The sequence below is a fragment of the Carlito syrichta genome, unplaced genomic scaffold, assembly GCF_000164805.1.
Source record: "Carlito syrichta isolate Samal-C Ts95f unplaced genomic scaffold, Tarsius_syrichta-2.0.1 Scaffold307711, whole genome shotgun sequence".
Taxonomy (NCBI): domain Eukaryota; kingdom Metazoa; phylum Chordata; class Mammalia; order Primates; family Tarsiidae; genus Carlito; species Carlito syrichta.
The window spans coordinates 258,538-280,214 of record NW_007251807.1 but is presented as its reverse complement, the minus strand read 5'-3'; positions in this window follow the sequence as shown (position 1 = coordinate 280,214).

The following is a 21,677-nucleotide window of genomic DNA, read 5'->3' as shown; positions in this document are numbered from 1 at the left end:
CAATCATCAAATAAATGAATTTACAAATATTTAAATCACCTCCAGGAAAATTCAAGTTTGTCTTATCCACCCCTTTCCTGATCAGTTTTTAAGGACACTAATGTGAAAATACATAAACCAACCAGTAGTTTGTGTTTGCAAACACAGCGCTATAGCCATTAAACGTGATGTAAGTAAGAGCATAACATCCACAAGATTGGAGGAGGGAAAACAGAAAGAGAGGGACTCTGCCTTGATTCTCCCATGCCCTATCCTTGAGGCCAGACCAGGCCTGGGGCTGTGGAGACCCAGAGACCCAGATCACCACTCTGCAGGGAACTTCCAGTCTGGCTGGGTCAGTCACATGCCCTTCCCTGGGACAATCACCAAGGAGGGGAGCTGTGATTAGTCCCGTGCAGTCACATGAACATCCCCTCAAGAGACCCAGGGTGTGAAGACCGGAAATGGAGGGAGCTGGAAGCTAAACTCTGCCAGGCTGACTACACTGGGGGCCACTGGAGCTGTCTGAAGCTGACTGCAGGAGACCCTGCAGTCCTGGAAGCCGCTCACACATTCCTGGTGGTCGCAATGCTTCTCCACATGGTCATTTGCTTCTGTTTCAGAAATCCTTCTGGGAGTCTTGTCTGCATGGCTAAAACGCAGCAGGATGGGGCCTCGCTGGACAACACGTTGCCACTGGGAAGACAGTGGCCCAGCTCGCGGGGGTGGGAGAGATAGCCTGCCTCATGGGGGTGGGGATGGGGATACGGGTCATTTTGGGGAGGTGAGGAAAGTGGCATGGAAACTGGGGGGAACCTGCCTTGTGCGGGGGGCAGGCATGAGAAAACAGTGGCCTACCTCGTTGGGGTGGGGACTGAAAACCTTTGAGACACCATCTTAAATATCTCTGCCATTTTAATAGCTGCCCCAAGATGGAAAATTACCAACTAGGCCAACGCTACAAACATCCTGCCATATGTAACACTTAGCCTAACTTCAAGGCTTCCTCCCAACTTACTTAACCACAAGCCTTAGTTACCCCCAGCAATGCCAACCATGAAATTTTCCCCTCATGCCCTATAACTGCCCTAGCCTGTAAGTGGGAGTGGGCTTCAATCTCATCTGGAGTACCACTCCTCAGGTCTTTTTCCTGGAATAAACTTCTGTTGCTGTTAGCTACCCATCTCCCATCTCTCTTTTCCTCTGTGCACATTTTCCTGACTAATAGGCAGAAGATTCAGCTCACCAGCCATGACCTCCAAGTGGGGTATCTCCTGGAAGCCTGGGGTCATGTGGGACTAGCCTCACCCCTGCACTTTGGGAAGGGGTCCCCTCACCTCTCCAAACAGCTGCAGGCAAAGCAAAACACCCAAAGTAAGAAACTCGAACCCCTGGATGGAAAGTGCATCCTCCAGTCCCTAGGAAGATAGCCACACCCAGGCCAAAGGGCCCTGGAGCCAGCTGGGGAGGGAGTGGGTTGATAAGTAGCAGGCCAGCAGCCTCCTCATGGGGGATGGGGAGGGCTCAGGGCCTTGACCCTGGGAAGCTGAAGGGAGGGCTCTGCATAGTGCAAGGCACAAAGAGAGGGAGTAGAGATAGGAACAGCAGTGGAGGTTCCAGGAGAGATGGGGTGGCAGGCGGAGGACTCTTCTGGGAGCAGCTCAGGAGGACCCTGGTGTGGCTATCCTTATTTGGGTGTGACCCTTGCACTCATCTGGAAGCATCTTCCAGTTCCATCCATACATCCTGGTGGGCAGCACAGGTGTGACCGCCCCAGAGGATGTCTAAGGAATCCCCAGTTGAGTAAGGATTGTGCCTAAGGGGAAGGGGAGCCACCCTCTGACTTTGACCAGTAACAAATGCAGGTCACTCAGGCCTCAAGGGCAGGACCAAGTGAGAAGGAGAAGGGAAGAGGATGCTGAGTTTTCATGACTTGTTGCCTCAGGTTGCCATTCCCATGGCCCAATTCATTCACATAGAAGTTTCTGTGCTCCATCGTGTGTTGATTTGATTCACAAAACTCTGGGCCACAGTTACTCCTTGCCTGCAGCATTTGTTTCTCAGGGTGGAGGTCCCGGGGCCAAGCCAAGAACCCCACTTGTTGGCCTTGAAATGATAAAGTGCTGTCAGAAGTCTGGGGGCTACAGTGACCTGTCCTTCTGGATCCCATGGACCATCACCAGCAGGGGCTGCTCTCCCTGCCTGAAGTCCACGTAACACAATTGCCAGACTTTACAGCCACTGAGAGGAGGAATCATCATCTCATGATGGAGTTGAGGGATCGAGGCCTTGGGCCCTGTGCAGCATCCAGCCACACCCCACCTGCACCCACCAGCAGGCTCAGAGACAATGGGACAGATATTGGGCTCCTGAGCCCTGGGCTGTGTTCCTTCTTTACCCCTTGCGTCTGCCTGAGGGACAAGGAGCAGTGAGGAAGGGCATCGAAGGCAGGTGAGCCTTGGCTCCCCTGGCCGGCCTAGCCTTCTGTGGTCCTGGGTGAGGACAAAGGCTTCCCAGCCTCCCAAGGCAGGGTTTCCTGCCCATGTAATTATGACCCTCACAGCCATGTACACTAGCAGCATGGCCAGGTAAGACACTGCCACAGCTTTCTTTGGATACATTTAGGGGAAAAGTGCTGGCCTCTCCTTAAAGGAGTGTGGAAAATGCACATTATTAAAGCAAGTTAGCATGAGGCCAGCTGGGAGCTTCACACAGAGCTGGACATCAAGCAGAGAGGAAGCAGCCTGATGTCCCAGGCTCTCAGCCATTCAGGAAGGAGGCCAGACTCAGCTGGGCCACAAAGAGTTCTTCCAAAGACCTCCTACCCCAAGACCTATAATTTAGTCCCTAGGGTGCATCTCACACTGTAGAGGCCACTCCTGAACTTTTAGTCTCCTAAAAGGGAGGACTCTGGGGAAGGGAGGACTCTGGGGAAAGAACATTTGGTCACTCCCCCAGAGTTTAGGGCACAAAACTCTGTCAAAAGCTCTCTGCACCAGGCCTCCCAGGTCTCAAGCACCAGGCCTCCCAGGCCTGGGTGGGGCTCTGAGACTCAAGAACAAAGGTAATTCTCATCCTCAGGGAAACCAGTAACCCATGTTAGCAAGGCACCACTGTCTGCCTAGACAATTCTTCTAGAGCAGTGGCATCAGGGACCAGTTTTATGGAAGACAACTTTTCCACAGACTGGGGCGTTTGTTGTGCACTTTATTTCTATTATTATTACATTGTAATATATAATGAAATAACTATAAAAAAAAACTCACCATAATGCAGAATCAGTGAGAGCTCTGAATTTGTTTTCTCGCAACTAGTTGGTCCCATCTGGGAGACAGTGACACCCGGAGTGTATTGCTTATGTCCAGTCTACTCTGTAATCTTATTTTGATGACTGACACTGCAGAACTCCCGGCTTAACAAAGATAGGATGTTGGAAATGGAAGCAGGCATTTCAGTGCTTTTGCAGCAATCTCAAGATGTTCTGCTTTGACTTTAATCCAGAGTGCATGGAGATATGAAGTTGTCTCAATCATACTTTTAAGGCCACCATCATTTGTGATCTCAAGCAGTTGATCCTCTGCTAGCATGGACAAAATGGATTCACCTGGCTTATTCAAAAATGGTTCGCAGATCCATTCCTTTCAGTTTGGGAGTCTTTTGCAGTTGGGAAGTAATGCTCAGTCTCCTGAAAGTTCAGATAGGTGATCATGCACCAACTGGGAGAAACAAGGCCCTAGCTAAGTCTATTTCAAAATCTGTGGAGGGAGGAAAGATGGCAATGGAACAGGTTGGAGTGTTTCCATAAAAGTGAGTGTCCATAAACACTCTCTGTGTGAGTGGGTATGTGCCAATGGGTGAGTGAAAGTCCATCTCAGGGGAAACTCACATTCATGCACCCGGGGCTCTCCTCCAGAGGTGACTGCAACTCACTGCCCTGAGATTGAAACCACCAGTGCACAAGATTGTCTGTCATTCTGAGGGCTCTCTTGAGAGGAGGCAGCAGAGAACAACTGCTCCTCACCACCTGGTACCTGGCCAACATCATCACCTGTGGCAGCAAGATTGGGCACAAGCAGCAGGAGCCGTGGAGAAGGAAGGGCGTGGAAATCTGTAACAAAGCCCCGCCACTGGTGAGGAGATGCTGACCAGTGCCATCTTCTTTGTCCCAGACCAGACAGAGAGCTGTCCAGCCTCCAACCTGGGACCTCCCCGCATTAGAGTTGTAGAGACAGATACCCCTCCCCCATGCAGGAATAGGCACAGACACCTTAGATCTGAGTGGGAAACTTGACAGCAGCGACAGCAACAGGTGAGTCTGGATCTGATCCATCCTCCTCCCACAGTAGTCCATGGAGCATCTGACCCATGCTGAAAGCAGCCCCATCAGCCTCTGCTGAAAATAGAGGGGAGGGGCTGGAGACCAGAGCCACTCCTTAATGCAGTGACAGCCAAAAGGAACCATGGAGTTACAGAAACAGCCACAAGTTTTTTTATTGTTTGCTTGTTTTAGTTTTAGTTTTAGTTTTTCTTGCTTTCTGTTTTAATGTACATTTTCATACTAGCTTTCTTTCTGTTATTTTAACTTTTTTTAGATTTTCTGTTTGTGTATGGGTATTTTTGAGGGTGAGTATACCAACAGGGGTTTTTGCTTGTTTGTATGATTGTCTGTTTTTGGTTTTTTCTGTCTTTGTTTCTTGTTTATCTGTTAGTTGGTATGCCTGTCTGTTTTCCCTCTTATTCTTCTCTCTCTCTACCTCCCTTTCATCTTCCTCCTTCCCTCTTCCATTCTTTTCCTTTTTCTTATCTCATTTTGCTTTCAGGGGGCAAACATACACCCAATTGCATGGACAGATTGTAAGGTAGCAGGAAGTGAATTCCAGGGGACCACATACTTGTCAACAGATACTGGGATCTGCAGATAGCTTCTGAATCATAGCTCTCCCGTAATTAAATCTGAAAACCACAAAAAGCACAGTCCCCCAACCCCCAGTCCAACTTCAAAACTGAACAAAGCCAGAGGATCTACATAAGGAAGAATAGGAGATTGAGCAAACAGAAGTAAAAGCTATCCCCCTATCATTGAACAACAGAATTAAAGAAAAGGTTTAAAAAAAGGTGGGGGAGGAGCAGGGTTTGGTGGCTAAGCATGTAATCCCAGCACTTTGGGAGGCTGAGGTGAGTGGATTGCCTGGGCCCGCAGGTTTGAGACCAGCCGGAGCAACTTGGTAAGACCTCATCTCTACAATAAAATAAACATTTATCTGGTCATGGTAGTGCATACCTGTTGTTCTAGCTACTTGGAAGGCTGAAGCAGGAGGAACACCAGAGCCCAGCAGGTCAACGCTGGGGTGTTGTGAGTGTGCCACGGAACTCCAGCCTGGGTGAGAGAGTGAGACTCCAATCCAAAAAACAAACAAACAGAAACAAAATTTTAAAAGGGGAGAAAACCTACACAAATGAAGAAAAACCAAAAGAAGACTATGGGTCTCATACAAACCCCTGGGAGGACAACTACAATATAGGTCTCATACAGACCCCTGGGAGGAATATTGACTTCAGGATTCAAACAATGAAGAACCCCCAGAATGACTGGTCTTAAACCACAAACCCAGCTATCAAGATATATATATATATATATATATATATATATATTTTTTTTTTTTGAGTTGGAGTCTCACTTCATTGCCCAGGCTGGAGTGCAGTGGCACACTCATGGCCATCACAGCATCGACCTGCTGTGCTCTGGCGATCCTTCCACCTCAGCCTTCTAAGTAGCCAGAACTACAGGCACATGCTAACACACCAGGCTAATTTTTTAATTTATTGTAGAGACGAGGTCTTGCCAAGTTGCTCAAACTGGTCTCAAATCCGTGGACTCAGGCAATCCACTCGCCTCAGCCTCCCAAAGTGCTGGGATTACAAGCTGAGCAACCAAGCCTCACTGATATCAAGATATTAATAGAGAGAATAAATAGAAATGAGGAGAGACAAGATGAAAGTATGAAGGAGTTGATAACTGAGATAACAGCATAAAGAATACAGTGAATGAAATAAATAACAAGCTGATAAGCCTGGAAAGCAGAATTAACCAAGCAGAAGAATCTCAGAGCTTGAGGACCAAAATATGGAACAAACCCAAACTGTTAAAAACATAGAAAAGAAGTTTAAAAAGACAGAACAAAGTCTCCTAGAGGTGAGCGATTATATCAAGAGGCCAAATTTAAGATTAATTGGAATCCCTAGGACAGATAGAGAGACAGAGACCACCCTAGAATAAACGTTCTATGAAATTATCCAAGAAAACTTCCCTCATCTCATCAGAGATGTGACCATTCAAATGCAAGAGATTCAGAGAACCCCTGCAAGACAACAAATGAGAAGATCAACTCCTAGACAAATAGTAATTCACTTACACAACATAGGTATAAAAGAAAAAATCTTAAAGGTTGCAAGAGAGAAAGGTCAGACTACCTACTGAGGAAGACCAACTAAAATAGCAGCAGACTTATCTACAGAAACACTTCAGCCTAGGAGAAATTAGAGTTCAATCATCAAAGTTATCAAAGATAAACAAGTTCAACCAAGAATTACCTACCCAACTAAACTAAGTTTCATCAGCAATGGAGAATTAAAATTCTTCCCAGACATTCAATGTCTAAGAGTTTATGCCACCTCCAGACCAGCTCTACAAGAAACACTTAAGAAAGTATTAAACACAGAAGAAAAAAAAGAATGAACCATGCCCTTTCCAAGAACGCAGGAAAAATATTGAAGACACACATAAATCAACCCAAAAATCAAAATAAAGACAAGAAACAAATAAACAAACAGCAGCAATAACAACAAACTCTATAAAAACCTCATGACATGTATAAACTCTCACATCTCAATAATTAGCCTGAATGTGAAAGGACTAAATGCACCACTGAAAAGACATAAAATGGACAAATTGAATAAATTATCATGATGCAACATTATGCTGTCTCCAGGAGACTCATCTCACCAGAATGGACACTCACAAACTCAAAGTAAGAGAATGGAAAAGAAATTTTAAGGCAAACAGAACACAAAGGAAAGCAGGAGTTGTGATCTTAATTTCAGACACAATACCCTTTAAGCTATCAAAAATTTAAAAAGATATGGAAGGTCACTACATAATGATAAATGGTTCAATTCATTAACAAGAAATATCCATCCTAAACATATATGCATCCAACATAGGAGCACCAACTTTCATAAAGCAGATCCTAGGTAAACTAAAAAAGATAGTGACTCTGACACTATCATAGTGGGGAGTCTTAAATACCCAACTAACAACCCTAGACAGATCATCAAGACAAAAATGAAACAAGGAAATTCGGAAACTCAAGGTAACACTTGACCAAATAGACTTAATTGATACCTACAGAACACTCCACCCAACAACCACAGAATACATTCTACTCATCACCACATGGAACAAACTCCAACACTGACCACATCCTCAGTCATAATTCAAGCATAAACAAGCTCCATAAGATTGAAATATTGCCATGTACCTTCTCAGAACACAGTGGAATAAAAATAAATATCAACACCATCAAAGTTCTCCCAAAACCCACAAAGTCATCGACACTAAACAGTATGATGCTGAACAACTCCTGGGTCAACACAGAAATCAAAAGATTCCTGAAAACAAAAGAAAATGAAGAGAAACACCTTCTAAAATCTCTGTGATGCCATGAAAGCTGTACTAAGAGGCGAACTCATATCTCTACAAAGACACATGAAGAAAATGGAAAGATCACAAGTTAATAGTCTAACAAATCACCTAAGAAAGCTGGAAAAGCAAGACCACCAAAACTCTAACTTCAGTAGAGGAATCCAGATCACCAAAATAAAAGGCCAAATTCAGGAAATAGAAGACAAAAATATAATATAAAAAATCAACAACAAAAAAAGCTGGTCCTTTGAAAGGATAAACAAGATTGATGGACCCCTAGCTAGACTGACCAAGAAAAAGACAAAAAAAGCCCCCCAAACCATAATTAGAAATGCAAAAGATGAAGTCACAACTGATCCCAAAGAAATATAAAAGATTTATCAGAGATTACTATGTACACCTATATGGAAACAAACTTGAAAAGCTAAATGAAATAAATAACTTTCTTGTTTCCCAGGTTGAAACAAGAAGACACTGAGAAACTAAATAGTCCAATAACAATCCAGGAAATCTATTATGCCATAAAAAAACTATCTACCAAAAAAGCCCTGGACTAGATGGCTTTCTAGCAGAATTCTACAAAACATACAAGGAGGAGCTGATACCAATCCTATTGAAAGTATTCCAGGCAATCGAAAAAGATAGAACTCTCCCCAAATCATTTTATGAAGCTAACATCGCATTGATACCCAAACCAGGTAAAGATCTAACAAAGAAAGAGAACTATAGGTCAATATCCTTGATGAACATAGATGCTAAAATTTTCAACAAGATTCTAGCAAACTGGATCCAACAACACATCTGAAAAATCATCCACCATGACCAAGTAGACATCATCTCTGGTATGCAGGGCTGGTTCAACATCTGCAAGACCATAAACATAATTAAATACATCGACAGATGTAAAAACACAACCCACATGATTATAACATTAGACATGGAAAAAGCTTTTGATGAAATCCAGCACCTTTTCTTAACAAACATCTAGGCATAATTAGAACATACCTCAAAATAGTAAGTGCCATCTACGAGAAACCCACAACCAACATACTGTTAAACAAACAGAAATTGGAGCCACTTTCCCTGAAAACAGGAACAAGACAAGGATGCCCACTCTCATTTCTCCTGTTCAACATAGTAGTGGAAGTCCTAGCTACAGCAATCAGACAAGAGAAGAAAATCAGGGGTATCCAAATAGGAAAAGGGAAAGTTAAGTTATCCCTCTTTGCAGATGACATGATTCTATACCTCGAAAACACAAGAGAATCTGTCAAAAATCTTCTTGCACTGATAAAGGACTTTGTCAAAGTCTCAGGGTATAAAATCAATGTGCAAAAGACAGTCACATTCCTATACACCAACAAAAACAAACAGAAACCCAAATAAAAATCACCCTCCCATTCACAATAGCCACACACAAAAAAAGAAATACCTTGGCTTCTTCCTAACCAGAAACGTGAAAGACTTTTACCACAAAAACTACAAAATACGGCTCAAAGAAATCAAAGATGACACAAACAACTGGGAAAATATTCCATGCTCATAGATTGAAATAACCTTGTTAAGATATTCATCCTACTCAAGGCAATCTACAGATTTAACACACTACCCATTAAATTACCAGCAGCATTCTTCTCAGACCTGGAAATGACAAGACTGGAATTCATATGGAAACATAAATGATCACGAATAATCAAAAAAATCATCAGGGAAAAAAGCAGGAGGTAGCACACTCCCAGACTTTAAGCTTTATTATAAAGCACAATAATCAAAACAACCTGATATTGGTACAAGAACAGACTTATAGACCTATGGAACAGGATAAAGATTCAGAAGTGAAACCTCAATTTCTCAACCAACTCATCTTTGATAAAACCTCCACCATCACCTACTGGGGAGAGGAAAACCTATTCAGTAACTGGTGCTGGGAAAACTGACTGACCACCAGCCAAAGATTAAAACAAGACCCCTTTCTATCACCATACACAAAAATCAACTCTAAATGGATCAAAGACCTAAACACAAACCTCAAGTTATAAGAACCTTAGAAAATGCAGGAGACACCCTTACGGAAATTGGAACTGGCAGCCAATTCCTGATCAAAACTCCAAGTGCCCATGCCATAAGAGATAAGATAGACAAGTGGGACCTCATCAAACTGACAAGCTTCTGCAAAGTCAAAAATCCATCAAGAGAGCCAGTAGGCAGCCCATAGATTGGGAAAAAATATTTGCTGTATATCTGACAAAGGCCTAACATTTAGGATCTACAAGGAGCTCAAATGTGCCTAGAAGAACAAAGCAAACAGCCCCATTACAAAGTGGGCAAAAGATATGAATAGACACTTCTCAAAAGAAGACATACAAGCAGCCAACAGATACATGAAAAAATGCTGAACCTCACTAGTCATCAAAGAAATGCAAATTAAAACCACATTAAGATACCACCTAACTCCAGTCAGAATGATCATCATTAATAACTCAAAAAACAACAGATACTGCAGAGGATGCAGGGAGAAGAGAACACTTCTACACTGTTGGTGGGAGTGTAAACTAGTACAATGCCTGTGGAAAAGTTTGGCGATTCCTAAAAGATCTAAAAATTTGTCTTCCATATGACCCCATAATCCCCTTACTGGGAAAATACTCTGAGAAATTCAAATTACTCTATGAAAAAGTTATCTGCGCTTGCATGTTTATTGCAGCACTGTTCACAGTAAGGAAAACATGGAACCAACCGTGCTTCTCATTGAAAGAGGACTGGATTAAAAAAAAGTGGTACATATGCACAATGAAATATTACGCAGCAATAAAGAAGGACAAAATATGAACTTTGCAGCAACTTGGATGAACTTAGAGTCTATAATACTGAATGATCTATCACAGAAATAAAGAACTGAGTACTACATGTTCCCACTCATAAGTGGACCTTGAACAATTATCATAATACTATAAGAAACAGATTGGCAGTAGTGTGAAACTGCCAGGGAGGGGCACACTTCATCAACAAGGGTACCTACATAATGAACATCTGTACCTTTAACCCTGAATTGTATCCTACGTCTTTAAAATAAAAATTAAAAAAAATCTTTGTGGATATTTTAAACATATAAAAAGTCCCAGTGTTTCCTCATCGCTCCCATAATTCCAGTTTGGCTTTGAATGTAGCCACTTTATCTGCCAACTTGAACACAGTTGTCATTCTCCCCTAAAGTGACAGATTGAGTTCATGGAGCAGGTTGAATATGTCACACAAGTAAGCAAGTTTTGTGATCCATTCTGTGTCGCTGAAATGTGCTGCCAGAGGTGACTATTTTTCTAAAAGGTATCTCTGGAGTGGCTCTCATAACTCAAAAACTCTGGCCAGTGATCTACCTTTAGAAAGCTATCTCACTTCTGTGTATGAGAGAAGATGTGTGCTCTGTATTCATCTCCTCACAGAGCTGCACAAACTGACATGAGTTAAGGGTATGTACTTTAATGTGCTTAATAATTGTAATCACATCCTGCAAAACATTAAGTTCAGGTGACATTTTTCAGCTAGCCAGCATTACTCTATGAATGACACAGTGCGTAGACTCACTCTCAGAAGTACCTCTTTGACCCAAGTAATGAAACCAGAAAGCTGTTCAGTCATGGCAGCCACTCCATTCATGCATATACCAACACAAAATGACCAGTTCAGTTTTCCTGATATGTAATCATTCAAAGACTTCAATAGTTCTGCAACTGTGGTATTGGTTGGCAACAAAAGAGCACATAATGTATCTGCAGGTACATCCTCCTGAAAAGTATATTACTCAAAAACAAGCATTGCTGTCTTGTCAACACCAGTAGACCTGAAAGCCTAGATTGCTTACCAGGGTGACTCATTAATCCTAACAATTATGCCTCAATATCCTCTGCTACTTCATCAATTCATCCAGTTATCATGCTAGTCAAAAGAGGAACACATGCCACCTTTTGAATAGCAGCCTCTTCTAAAAGTTCACGGCAAACGTCCTTAGCAGCAGGCAGGATCCACTCTTCACCAATAGTAAAGGGCTTCTTAGCTTCAGCAATGTAGTTAGTCACTAAGAATGATGTTCTCAGTGCAGACATATTTAATGAAGTGATGGGCTTCTATAATTGGCTTCTGCTCTTTATGTTCATATTTTTTTCTTTTGAAAAATTCCAAAGACTTGTTTTTTAATGCAGGGTGCTTGGTCTCCCTGTGGCGAAACAGTTTTGTAGGTTTCATGCCTTTGGTGGGTAGCCAGTCGCCACATATTATAAAAAGTGGGCTTGGAGAATGTGAATCACCTGTTGCAATAAACCGATAATTTCAGCAGGGCTCTTGGTATTTTCTTTTAAATGTAGCTTTCTTTTTGTTGGCAGTCTTAGAGTCTTCTGCTGTCTCATCATTGGGTCTTTGCCCCTTTTCAAAGAAGTTCTTTAGTGACATTTGTTTTTTACTCATTTTGGCTAGGGTTAGCTTGTGGGCTTACCAAAACTTTGATTGTGACAAGTGCACAGCGTGGGAAAGAGGTGCAGATGACCACAGTAAATAAAATAATGGGTGGGCCATTCTAAATAAAATAAAATAAATGCCAGATTCTGACTTAAAGCCTGCCACCAGATGCAGCTGTACAATTGAAGTACATCAGCTCACTTGCCACTCACTGATGGGGTTTCTATATAAGTCTGCTAGCAGTTGATTTATTGTGGTCTCTGTGCCCCTCACTGTTAACGTCCATCTGTATTTGCAGCCATGTCCCAGCACTAACAGCACCGCCTCAGCTCCACCTCAGATGATTAGGAGTTAGATTTTAATGAGGAGCATGCAATCTAGGTCCCTTACATGTGCAGTTCACAGTAGAATTCATGTTCCTATGAGAATCTAATGCTGCCACTTATCTGGCAGAAGACAGACAGACAGACAGAGCTCAGGCAATAAGGTGAGTGATGGGGAGTGACTGTAAATACAGGTGAGGCTTCACTTGCTTCCTCCTCCACCACTCACCTCTGCTGCGCGGCCTGGTTCCTAACAGGCCTGGTTCCTAACAGACCACTAAGCTTTCACTGAATCCCATACATTCGGGTATGTTTTGTCTCCATTTTCATTGATCACAAAGTATTTTCTGATTTTCTTTTCGTTGCATTGCTTATTTAGTAGTGTGTTGCTCACTTTCTGCATGTACGTGAGCTTTGCAAATTTTTTCCTGCTCATTGTTGTAGTCCATTTTGTACTGCTATAACAGAATACTTGAGACTGGGTGCCTTATAATGAACAGAAATTTATTTCTGGATGCTGGGAAGCCCAAGAATGAAGGGACAGCAACGGGTGAGGACTTTTGTTCTACATTGTTCCATGGCATAAGGTATCTTGTGTTTTGATTTGCAGTTCCCTAATGATGTGATGTTGAGCATCTTTTCATAGGCTTATCGAACATTCTGTGGAGAAATGTCTATATAAGTACTTTGTGCATTTTTGAATTGGGTTTTCTTTGTTGAAGTTGTTGAATTTTAGGAGAGCGCTATACATTCTGAATGGTAATTCCTTTTCGGATATATGATTTGCATATATTTTCTTTCCTTCTGTGGGTTGCTTTTGTACCCTGTTGATAGTCATTTGATGTACAAAATTTAAAAGTTTTCAGTCTAATTAGTTAATATATGCATATTCACACATAGTATTTACATATATGCAAATACACTGAATTTATAAATACTCAGCTTTAAAAATAACACCAGTATCCTTCACAAACTATAAATTATTCTTTATGCCTTTGTTCTGTGGTGATTTGTTTTGCTTAACTTTTGTTGTTCAGTGTTCCAGTTTCTATTGCTATGTTACAAACACTCCCAAATGTAGTAGCTTAAAACAGTAAGAATCATTTTGTTATATCTCATGCAATCTGTGGGTAAGGAGTTTGGAAAGGGCTCCGCAGGGCAGTTGTCTTGTAGTGAAATAGTGTCTGGACTGAAACCATGAGGGCTAAGACTGCTTCGTTTATGCACAGTCTCAGAGATACCCCTCCGCTAGTCTTTCGGAGTGGGCTGGTCTGTGCTTCCTAGTATATTAGTGGCCTCAACAAGATCTTCCTACTTACCTACCTGGCTGCCCAAGGCTCTAGCAAATAACTCAAGACAACCAGGTGGAAACTGAACCGACTTTTGTGACCTGTCTTGGAAATCATTCGTGTCACTGCTGCCATTGTCACAGGTCTATCTTCCATTGAGAGATGTGATGAGGTCACATTGCAGAGTGGCACGTGGTATGGAGATGTGGCACATTGCAGAGTGGCAATGGTATGGGACTTTAGAACCTGCAAGTCTCACCTGTAACAGAGCAATGGTGCAGACACATGCTGCAGGTAGTAGTGTCCCATCACCCCTGGAATTTTGTCCCCCTTATTAGTTAACTCAGTAGTATTTTTGTCTCTTAGGCCACCTGATCTAGGAAGATCTCCTCCAAGTAAAGCTGTCCTGTCAATGAACGGTCTAAGTCATGGGGTGATCAGAGTTGACATGGAAGAAAAGCTGTCAGTTCTTACTGTCCAGGACCTTAGTCAGGTGATGCCTAGAGGTAAGGGGCATACCAGAGTGGGCCTTTGTCCCGCAAACAGCCACATAGCAAGAAGGATCATAAATGCCCTGGGCTTGTAGCAGTACTCCAGAAGCAAGCATACAAGGAAAAGATTTCTCAAAAATGTTTTTCAGTACACATTGGGGTTTAATGTGTAGAATATTTTTTCAATTTGTTCCCTCCCTTTGTATGTAGTTTAAAGATGGGCTAAAATTTAAGAAAGTGTTTTGTGGACTTTGACGCTGACTCCCAATTCCCTGATGCTGGGGGGATGGTGATAATAGCTCAGCACACACCAGGCAGTCTCCATACTTCACATATGTTGAAACCTGTAACCCCATGGCAACCCCATGAAGTGAGTAGCTCTGAGGTGAACTACGTTTGTGAATAACTTTGATGAATAAGTTATCAAAATAAATGATAGTAGGTACTTGTTGTGGTGGGAGCCTAATTTAGCAGTTTCCAGAAATCCCTATGGGTTTCAAATAGGCCCACATGTTCAGCCCTGGGGAATTGAACACCACATTAGGTGTCGGGGGATTTTCGTGCTGCTCCCAAGGCAGTGCAGCAAGCACAGGGTGACAGAGCAGTCTTCCTGTACAGGATGCCCAGTTTCACTCAGGAAATTCAAAACCAGAGCCACACCCAGACAGCCCTGGTGATGGTCTTACGTTGGGATGCTGTCACATGGGTCAGAGGCCAACCCTCGTCTTGGCTGCCACAGCTGCTCCAGCCTTACCCCCTCCCCTATGACGGCCCTTTCAGGGTCATAGACAGCTCTCCTGGTTCCTCTTGGTGACAGAATTCTAGAGCAGAGCCTCATCCCTCAGTCCAGTTGTCCATTCCCAGCTCTGCCCTGGCTGTGTTTGAGGTTGTAAACACTGCAGGCCACCAGGCATCTTTATACCTTCTACAGTCGACTGTGCCAACAGTGCTAGGCAGCCTGGCCAGCCCTGAACCTGGAGCTCAGGGCCAAGTGGTGCCTGATACCTGTGTGCACAGAAGATGGGGCCTCTTTGAACAACACTGCAGATTTTAAGCTTGTGTTTCTAGTTCCATGTTTTATGAATGTGAATTGTACCATTTTCTTCTTGAAATCCTACTCAGATGAAACCATCAGTGTTGTAGAGTGGTAGAATCTGTAGGTAAAGCATTTTCACAAAGAGTAACAAATGGGATCTTATTTATAGTAGGAGGAAAGTGCAGGTAACACTTCTAAACATTGGTGAAAGTTGTGAGGGCTCATTATTCTGAATAAACATGAAGATCATTCATGGTTGTGCTTGTGTCCTATTACTGGTAAAAACGGATTAGGACAGAACATGCATGCACAGTGTGACTGAAGCATATGGGCCTGTGTGTGTGCAGTGCTCTGTTAGGTGTTTGTATGTGCAATGCTCCCCTAGGTGTGTGTGCTTCATGTTCCCCTATGTGTTTGAATGGTGCTCTCCTAGGCATATGGATGTTGAATACCCCTCTAGATGTGTGAGCAGTGTTCCCCCAGGTGTGTGTGTAGTGTGCTCCAGGCGTATTTGTGTGTAGTGCTCCCCTAGGTGTGTATATTTGTATAGTGCTCCCTGAAAAGTAGCATACTGTTCCCCAAGGTGAGCCTCTTTTTTCTGCCACTCTCCTGTGCCCCTAGCTGTAGGACTGACCAGCACTGTTATTCTAATGGTGTCTTGTCCCGACATCTGTGTTCACCACATCAAGTGGATCTGTGGCCACGTGTGCCTTTCTGTGATCTGAAATCCTGCTCTGTGCATGCCTGTGTGCATTGATGTGGAGCCAAGGGCTGCCTGGGAGTTAAAGCAGATTAACACCATTCTCCACGTGGGTTTACTGCATCAGCACTCGTGCTGCAAAGTCTTTTATTGATTTGTGGCAAACAGAAACAAATGCCTGATTTTCCCTGCACTTCTTGCTTGCTGCCTTTGAGAGGAGACTATATTAGATGAAACACAAGAGGAGGCAAAAGAAGGGCAGCTCCTAGCTGTCCACGGCTTAGTTGGTCACTGAGGCACCAAGTTTCATTTAAAGGGCCACTGCACATTTATGTGTGCGTCTTGTGTTTTTGTAAGAGGCTGTTCCTGGAGGCCTCTCTGTGGCAGAACAAGAACGGGACTGGCAAGGTCCCCTGTGGGAGCACTGGGTAACAGACAGGGAATCGGGTAGTGTGCATTCAAGTGAAAACAGGACTGGGTGATAGGACCAGGGAGGGACTGCACCAAGACCTATGCCATAGGAAGGAGCAAGCACCAGGCAGGGCTCTGGGTTGGGAGCCATTCTTGAAGGCTTGTGTAGAAGAGAGTGGTCAGAACCAGGTGGACAGCACCCCACATGGACTTGAGAATGGTGGGAGAAGAGACACAGAGACTGCACATCTGAGAGGAGATATTTGTCAGCCTGGACTTGTTACATGAAGGATGTGTTGTATTGTGTAATCATCTTACACTGGTCATAAGGATATTGTATGTAGAGCAGAAAGACTTGTGATTAGGTAGCAAGTGCATCATCTGTGTCATGAGAGTCCTTGTAAGAACATGCTGCATGTATAATGTCTTACTATAACAGCAGCAAGTAGATCTTCTTGAATGATCCACTTACATTCTTTGTTTATGGTTCTGAGGGTGTTTTTTTTTTCTTATTTCAGCTAACGTGTGTGTCATGAAGGTAGAAGATACTCCTTATCTTTGTAAGACTGGTGAAATCGGAGAAATATGCGTCAATTCCAGTGCAACTGGAACAGCACACTATGGATTACTTGGTATCACGAAGAACGTGTTTGAAGTTTGTGCCTTTTCCTGACTCTCATGTGGAAGTTGAGTCCCATGAGTATCAGTGATGGAGCAGCCAAGCCAAAGAAAGTGGCCTGCGGAGGGCCATGCTGGGCCGTGGGAGCCTCTTCCCCATCGCCAGCAAGCGTGTTTGTGGTACTGAGCTGTCCTGCTGCCCACAGGTCTTTTTGGCTAGTCAGTTGGTCATCAGCAACCCCTCTTCAATCTCTGCAGACCCTTCCAGTCACTGCAGGAGGAGCGCCTTTCATCAGGATGGGCCTGCCGAGCTTCATTGGGCCTGTGAATAGGTACTCTTGCGCAGGACTGGCTTTCAGGAGTGTTGGGCATGGATAGGGGACACCTCATTGTGACCAGGCTCTTGTCCTGCTGTCCCTGACATCCTGTGTGACCTTGGTCTGTCACGCTGACCTCCCTGCCTATTGCCTCATCTATGTACATGGTCATCCACATCTGTGAGATCATTCCACAGACCTGCACACAGGCCCTTAGTGGGTGCTAGGGGTAGCTGAAGGTATTTTGATTTTTATATGGGGTGGCAGTCTGTGGGTATTCACATATCATTCCTTAACTCCTTTGCACTGCTTTTGCTGGGTTCTGTAAGTTTTTGTATATTGTATTTTTATTTATCTCCATGTATTTGTCCTTGTGATTTCTTTTTTGATCCATTGGTTGTTTAAGAATGTGTTGTTTAATTTCCAGGAATTGGTCTATTTTTTCAGTTTTCTTGTTATTGAATTCTAAGTTCATCCCATTGTGGTCCAAAAAGAGTCTTGTGATATCTTTTTAGACCTACCAAGACTTAATTTGTGGTCTATCAAATGGTCTGTCCTGGAAGATGTCCCATGTACCCTTGAGAAGAATGTATATTCTGTTTTCATTGTTGGATAGTGTGTTCTATATGCGTCTGTTAGACGGAGTTGATGTGTTGTTTAAATCTTTAATTTCCCTCCTTATTTTTGTCTGATTGTTCTATTCATTATTGAGACTGGGGCATTGGCATCTCCCCTCAGTTCTATCTTTTTTCATTTTGTTACCGAAATGCCAGGGTTTCGGCTGGAGTCCTGTTGCTTCCCTCATAGCCAATCACTGAGATAGCAAGTAATGCCAGGGAAGAAGACTTTTTATTTGGGTATCAGCCAGGGAGAATTGGGAGAATTTGGGAGACTGTTTCAAACACTTCTTTCCATCCCACTGAAGTCAGTGGTTTATGTAGTGGGACAGAATATAAAAAACAGGAATTAGGGAATGGTGAGGAAGAAGAGCTGGTGAACACAGGGATCTGGCATCTCATTGACTGGATGTGGTAATCTCATGAGTTTCAACTTCCTGATAGTGTAGGCCTAAGGGCTGATTTCCTGATAAAAGAAACTTGGATAAGACAGACATACGTTTCAAGCTTTAAGACTGGGAGGGTTAATTTCTGTTTATTAAAAAAAAAAAAGTAACCATTCATTCTATGGGACAATTGGTCTGGTTTTCATACTTCCTTTTCTATTTATCAATTCCTTGATCATGGAGAATTTGGCCATCAATATTTCTGACTGCTTTATGTTGAGGAGGGACATGTGTAAGCCAAATTTCAAAATGCTAAAAAATATGGAACAGATCCAAGAGAATGAGTGATCCTGAAAAGTGCATGTTCCTTTTATGATTTCCAAAAAACAAAAGCCAAAAAGGAAGGTTAATCTTGTCATACAGCCAGTTCCCTGTGGGTTGCATATGAAGCATATCAGCTGCTTCATCTTTGGTGCTTCACTTGGTATTTATAGGTGGAGTTGGATAGCCCCCTTCTCAGCATAAATATAACTTACAGTAGCATATAGTTAACCAGGCTGGCTTCTCTCAGAAATAACCTTCTGTGTGTCTGGAACATGTATACCAATCTGTGATTGCTCAGTAGTGAGCTGTGGGTCCTGCATCAACCCAAACATGCTCTTCCACTCTGCACCATTTAAAATCAAAGACATGGCCAGGCTCGGTGGCTCAACCTGTAATCCCAGCACTTTGGGAGGCTGAGGTGAGTGGTTTGCCTGAGACTGTGGGTTCGAGACCAGCCAGGACAACTTGGCAAGACCTTGTCTCTACAGTCAAAAGATTAGCCAAGCATGGTAGCGCATGCCTGTAGTTCTGGCTACTTGGAAGGCTAAGGTAGAAGAAGTGCTGGAGCCCAGCAGGTTGACACTGGGGTGGCCGTGAGCATGCCATTACACTCCAGCCTGGGCGATGGAGTGAGACTCTATCTCAAAACAAAACAAAGCAAAACAAAACAAAACCAAAGACATTGCTCTCAAATTAGCTACTCTCAGAAACCATTTTAGTAAAGGCTCTTCAGGAAGCTAATAAGACCAATCTACAAGGTGGAACAATTCCTTTATATTATACCTGCTAGTGTTCATAGCTACTTAGTTTTGCCAGGTCTCAGAGGTACTTTCTGGTGCCTATGTACAATTTTCTGTTTTGTGAGTAGCCTTGAGGCTAGTGATCCGATCGCAGATAGACCCACATCTGAGCCTGATCCAGCCTCAAGCCCAACTCAGCACTCTTGTCCCTGCATTCTAGTTATTATGGATAACAGTAACCAAGGGATTTAATCTTTTGCTTTTTCTGTATTTGTTTGCATTTGCTTATTAATCTATTGAACCAACTCCCCAGGAGTTCCATCCATCTCTAAGTTTCATTGGTAACTTTTACCTTCAATAACTGAATGCAGCACAGTTGTGGTTCTACACCATAGGTGACTACATTGCCACCCAGGAATCAAAGGTTAATCTAATAACAAATATACTATGATTTTCTTCTGAAACATAATTTTCTCTCTCCTTTCCCCAACTTCTATCAAAGACAATTCATCCTGGGACCAATTTATTTGCAAAATGAGTCTTAGTCTTATACTTGGCCTGGTTACTTTCATAAAATACACTAAAAATTATTGTCCATATAGGCTCTTTTTAAATTGACTTTGCTGGAACTTTTTCACAAGGAATTTTGTATTTGACTTTTTAAAAGCCTCAAGGCCAGGAACCAAAGCCAAGGATTCACCATTAGACTCTGCTTATAATACGTGCACAAATTCCTCTCTTCTCCAGGTCTCAACATATCTTGAGATTGCTGGGTCTGTTAGAAGGTGACATTCTTTATTTACCACAGGTCAGAAATCCTGTAAAGAACCTGTGTAGACAAGGCAGGAGGTCAGTCTTTCCAAGAAACTTTTATTGACTGTGTGAAGTGAATCTCAATTTCTCAAACCTGGCTGCTCATCTTAAAAATGTGTATTCCAGTCAAAGCCTTGGTACATAACCAGTGCCTCCAATTGTGTCTTGTTATAAAAGAAAACAGATTCTTACTGAAGATAATTATACAAATAGCCATACTGCCATAAATTAAGAATACTCACAAATAGTTTTCAAATTCTGAAGAAATCAGGTAGAAAGAAATATGCCTCAGAAAGTGTAAGCAAAATTTGAGCCATATTTCTTTCTACCTGATTTCTTCAGAATTTGAAAACTATTTATGAATTTAGAGTCTATGATACTCAGTGATCTATCACAGAAACAAAGAACAGAGTACTATATGTTCTCACTCATAAGCAGACCTTGAACACTTATAATACTATAAGAAAGGGATTGGCAGTAGTGAGAAACTGCGGGGGACGGGGACTGGCAGTTGAGGGAAACTGCCAGGGGAGGGGAGGGGCACACCTCATCAACAAGGGTACCTGCATAATGAACATTTATATAACTAACCCTGAACTGTATCCCACATCTTTAAAATAAAGAAAAAAATAAAAATAAAAAAAGAGTATATTCTACTCAATTGTTAAAGGCTATCATTAGCTCAAAGAGAAAAAAAGAGTTTTTACTTCAGAAAACAAAACAAAAACAATCAGAAATTTTTCAAACAAAAAAGTCACAAAAACTTATTCCAGGCCCTTATTACTTCAATCCATGCAATTAACTCTTGTTATTCGCATGAACATATCAGTTCTCTAATAAGAGCCCTGGAAGTTTTCTTCTTAGTCCCATGGCACAATCTCCAAAGTTACTAGAAATCTGCATCCATGAATTCTTTTCATGAATTCTCTTGAAGAAGCAGGTTTTGGACTATTGTTAATTCTAAATTGCTTTTTTAAAGAGGAACCAAAGTAAAATAGTAATTGTGGGTGCTTAGGACAGCCATAGTTAAAGATGTAATTGACAAGGAAATGTGGGTATTTCTTTGGCATACAATAGTTTAACATAATAACTATTACTAATAATATACATTAAGACAGGTCAGAATTTAAGAAATCTTGTACAACTTTGAAACACATATTAATAACACATTTATATAAATATATCCTAAAGAAAGTTAAACATCATTTCATATTTGATAATGCTTCCTATAGGATTTTAATATACCAATAAACCTAATATGTCTCTTTCTGACTTCAGGAGACCCAATACCTGAACAAAAATTTAGTTTGAGGTCAAAAAATTTGAATTTAGAACTTGAAATTTTACTTTTGGAAAGTTTGTCAAATATCATAAAATAGGATCATAATTCACTATAAAATAGTCATCGATTTAGCCAAAATAATTCAAAGATTTCAAAAAGCAAAAGTCTTTACTCTCTAGTAAAGAGGAATCTCAGTATCC